This window comes from Penaeus chinensis, chromosome 10 (assembly GCF_019202785.1).
Source record: "Penaeus chinensis breed Huanghai No. 1 chromosome 10, ASM1920278v2, whole genome shotgun sequence".
NCBI classification, from domain to species: domain Eukaryota; kingdom Metazoa; phylum Arthropoda; class Malacostraca; order Decapoda; family Penaeidae; genus Penaeus; species Penaeus chinensis.
The window spans coordinates 1,417,863-1,423,479 of NC_061828.1; positions in this window are offsets into that span (position 1 = coordinate 1,417,863).

Sequence of the window (5,617 nt, forward strand, 5' to 3'; positions counted from 1 at the left end):
TATATTCCGTCCAAACAATATGAGAGTTGAATATATGAAAAATGTAAATCCTATGCACTAAATAACTGAATATAAATTCTTTAATTCGTATTTCTTGCCTTTCTTTTCTGAAATGAGCGAAACTCCCTCACCTTCTGAATACCTATTTGTTACATTTTATTTCCCAAACTAACAGTTCTTTCTTCATGGAAGCTGCATACTTATTGCCACTTTCTTTTGATATATGTACTCTCACCGCATGTATAGCATCTGACAATACCATAAGAAAAGTAACAAGAAATTCTTACAATAGAGAGTTCGGATAGGCTAAAGTAAACAGTGTTCGAAGCGCTCGAACGCAGTGTCGAAAAATGCTTCGATCCCGAATCCTTGCTTCAGAAGCAGGGATGGCGTCGATTCATAAAATGTGGTTTGTTATAATGACATGGATGTTAGTGCATATAGTTGTGTTACATATAAAAACATGCATTAATACGCATACTAAGGAAAAAGACGTAAATTTCCTTTATTCTACTTTTTAAAATAGTTCATAACCTTGCAACCAATGGGGTCTGGGGAAGATAATCATTAATGGATGCATTTTCTTTCTCTTGAAGACCCGAATCGTCTCACTCCGTGATGGCTTTGCACGCCCAGGTTTTAAATGTGGGCATGTATGCGGTGATATGGGCCCTAATCTTGCTCCATGTGGATGGAAACTCGTTCATGGCCAGCCAGTTGATGGTATGCATTCCAGAGGAGGTCTCGTCCTTTCCATTGGTCACTTCGACGATCGTTTGTGCCATGCGGTGCCATCAACTCCATGGAGTGGGCTACATTTATAACAGTGAGTAGTGCCGACTTTGTTATTTTCACTCTCTTTTTCTCCTTGCAGTGTACACAATCAAATTGGGTCTTGATGGAAAGTTTGTAGAACCTTGATTTATAGAAATATATATATATTTTTTTTTTTGTTAGTGGCCAGTAATGAAGATTGATGACCATAGTCTCTCTCTTTGATGAAGAGATACTCAGGAAAAGACCCAAGACTTTTCATAAGAGAGTTGCTGTATATAGTAGATAAACATCGACTCATTATCCTTCAATGAATCTGAGTGTTGATGTAAGGATTTTAAACAGTTATGTCAAGTTGCTTTACCTCTGTGATATATAAGAATAGATTTTTAGAGCCACTCCAATTTTACAAAATTAATTTCCGACGCATTAACCTTAGGTTAACTATTATTTTCTTTTCTAAGGGCCCCTTCTTCAGATAAGATTCGTATCTATATGCTGAAGGCGCTTTGGAGTCACCCGAGGGCTAGACTTCCATAATCATATCCAAAATTCTTATTTACAATCCCATAAATTCTTAGGAAATGGTCTGCTGTTTCGAATCCAGGCACACAAGTTCATACCGGATGCTTTCTCAGTTTGTGAGCGTGCATTTGTTTCTTTTCAGGACAGTGATACCAGAACTGTGCCTTTTTCTCAAGATACAAAGGATGCTGGAGTAAGCGTTGTTATGCAAACTTATTTTGTGCAGAAGCTAACCTCCATTACACTTGATTGTGTTAAAGAAAGGAGAAGGATAGGGAAAGTGATACTATCCCTTGATGCGGCATAACTGATGATCTTGCCCTTTGGCTTTTATCTATCTAGCACTCATTGAAACTTAGCCTTTTTTAGTGGCAGCCAGGTTACATACAAGTGTCCTGTAATGCCACACGATTTTTACAAAGTACTCCACTTCTGTTTTTTAAATTATATATGTGGACTATTAATTTCATAATGATATGCACCCATCATTGAATAAACTTTTAACCAAAAGGTAGCGTGTGTTGGAAATTCTATTACCTAGGGACATTCACAAGTTAAGCTGCCTTTATAACGGCCCTTAAATTCTTTTCGCGTCAGATGGTACCTGCGACGTCTACGGGCCTAATCAAGTAGATTCCAATGGAGATGGGCGTATCTTCCACAGACTTTCTCTTCCATCTCTGGGCGTCTTGGAAGAGATATCTCGAGGGAAACCAGCAGAAGGATCTGTGCAATACGGATCGTAAGTAAGGATTGCATAGTAATACACATGCACACATGCATGCATCCACATAACCACAGACACATAAATAATGGTTGACTTCTCCTTTTGTTCAAACAGCTTTGCCCCCGAATACGCCATTGATGACTCAAACACAACCATGTATCACAGCGCCAATGGCATTGCCCGTGCATGGTGGATGCTGGATCTGCTGCAGCACTGGAAGGTGTACGCAGTTGAGATCTTACCCAGATACGATTACCTACCGGCTGTTGGGAGATTCCACGACATAGAGGTTTGTGAAATTAAATCTTGCTTAGACACTTCCATACCTGTAAATATGTTTGTGTATTTAATAGTAATATTCTCAGACCATCACGGAACTTTTGCCTCGTTTTTCTTCCTAAGGATCTTGATTGGGATTTCACCATATACAGCTTCTGTCCCTTTCCTACTTTCTTTGGTCTTACGAATTGTGTATATTCCGTTTAAGATGCTAAATTCCATTGGATATTTGCGTAAATCGGCTTACTGTGCTACAAGTGAATAACAATACTTGGCTTTTGGTTTGCAAAATAACATGAGTCTTTTTTACGAAACATTGGAAGGTATGATAAGAGATATACTATAAGCTGAAGTGTGCATTTTACTTATAAGACCGTCTCAGCACTTATAAACTATTGTAGATGGACAGATGGACGCTATTCCTATCGCTGGTACTGAGACCGACTTCTTCCATTGGGTAACAATAGACAGACGGCAGAAACAGCGAAGCCAATTTGCAAATTCAACCCATTTATACCCTATTCTATAGATTAATAAGTTTTTAAGAAGCTCTCATTATTGATCTACTTTGATAGAAGGATGAAACTGATGTAATTAGATTGCTTTTGACTTATACTATATAGATATGCAAAATTATAATTTCTCTGTTAAATATTTTATCTTTAACTCCAGCTTGGTTGATGGTGGAGTATGAATGAATTATTCTAAAAAAATATGACTCCTATATCTGTCTATGTGGAACTTTAGAAGTACTATGGTAGGGCTTCAATATGCCATGTATAATTTTGTTGGGAAAGAGTTTAACAATTTTCCTTCATCTACTGTAAATAATACATTGGACGCACACACACATACATATGTAAATATATGTGTGTGTGCATGTATACATATGAATGTATCGATGTATTTATGTGCGTATGTTTGTATATATAGACATATATATGTAAATGTATGTATATATACATATATATTATATACATTTATATATAATATTATATATATATATATATATATATATATATGCATATCTATATCTATACACACACACATGTGTGTGTGTGTGTGTGTGTGTGTGTGTGTGTGTATATATATATGTATGTATACATATGTGTATATACATACATATGTGTATATAAATATCTGTTTCTATCTATCGATATATATATGTATGTATTTATACATATATATGTATATATACATACATACACACTTATATGTATCTATACATACATACACACATATGTATATATACATACATACACACATATATGTATATATACATATATGTATATAAATATCTGTATCTATCTATATATATGTAGGTATATATGTATGTATATATGCATATATATGTGTAAATATACATATATTCATATAGACATGCATATATATATATATATATATATATATATATATACACACATATGTGTGTGTATGTATGCATCTATATACATCTATACACACACACACACACATATATATATATATATATATATATATATATATATATATATACACACACACGTGTGTGTGTGTATGTGTACACACACACATACAAACACACACACACACACACACATATATATGTATATATATATATATATATATTTATATATATTTATATTCATATTTATTTATTCATGTGTGTGTACGTATATACATACGTATATATACATATACATACATATATATATATATATATATATATATATATATATATATATATAAATAAATGCATGTACATATATATGTATATATACATATATATATATATATATATATATATATATATATATATACGTATATATATATATGCATATATATATGCATATATATGTATGTATATGTGTTAATATATACATATAATATATGTATATGCATATATACATATGTACACATATATATATATATATATATATATATATATAGATATACACACACATATATATATATATATATATACAGATACATTCATGTTTATATAAATGTATATGTTTTATTGTTTCATGTTTATTTTAATGTATATTGTGCTTTAGGTTGTATTTTCTTTTAAGAAGGAAATGTATTTTAACTATATGGTTTCTCGAGTAAAATTCCCTGGTTTTAAAAGTTAAACCTTTTGCAATAAGAAAGAGACAAACGAATCCAAAGCTGAACCCTCACTTACCAGGCGGGAAACCCTTGTGTACAAGGTCATTTCTTTTCTTATACTTACACTCATTCCTTTTACTTTACGCACATCTAGGTGTCTCTTTTCCCCACAAATAGATTGTTCCTGGACGTATTAACCAGGCGGTGGGAGCGGCAAATGGCCTAGTTAACAAGGGGTATTAATAAGATTCTTTTCTTTCCGTATTTCCTGTAGCTCTTTAACTTACTACATTAGGCCAGCTGTTCCTTCATTAGAAGTTATTCTGCCCTAAGCATTTTAGGTAGTCAAGTCTGCCTAATGTAAAACGTATATGTTATGCTGCTCTGTAAATGTAAATTAAAAAACTAAATTGTGCTTTTTAACCTTTACTTCTAATAAAATACACAACTCTGATTACGCTCGACCCATATGGCTTTACAGTGTCTTCCTATGAAACAATGGTCTAATTACGGGGACCCTGTACTGCTGTGTAATTTCGATTCAATACTGTAATAATAACTAATATTGAAGTTCATGAATTTGAATATAGGTTTTTTCCCTGGTTGTCAGTTATAGGTCTGTTGTCAAACTCTCAAAATGAAACAGGCACTGATTATTAATATTATTAGTAATAATGCTGACGTGTCCCCAAATCATTTATTCTAATTCAACATTAGAATGTATCTCCCACAATTATAATTTTATATTTTCTTCCTATTTTTCCAAATATGACATTCGAAATAACATGATATCGACCCAAATCATTTTTTTCCTCCGCCATCAGATTCGCGTTGGCACCACACCGAGAAACGGCGAAGACTTTTCCGCCTGGACTTTGCACGGGCAGTATGTAGGCCCTTACACGGTAGCACAAGGACGCGTCAGATTTATGAAGAGTGGAGGCAGTTCTGGCAGGTACCTCGTCATTCAGAAGGTGTCCAGCGATACTGATCAACTTCAGATAATTGACGTTAGGGTGTATGCTGTACTTACACAGTAGATATTTTAAACTCCCCATTGTAAGGCTCACACACAAAGGATAGGAAATTTGGAGTGCATGTTTTTTTTTTTTAACTTTCTAAAACGAAATTGACAATATTTATATATTGTAATTTGTTTACTGTCATGGACTAGGATCGAAAAACACAAGATTAAATGCGTACTCTAATGATCATTGTAGA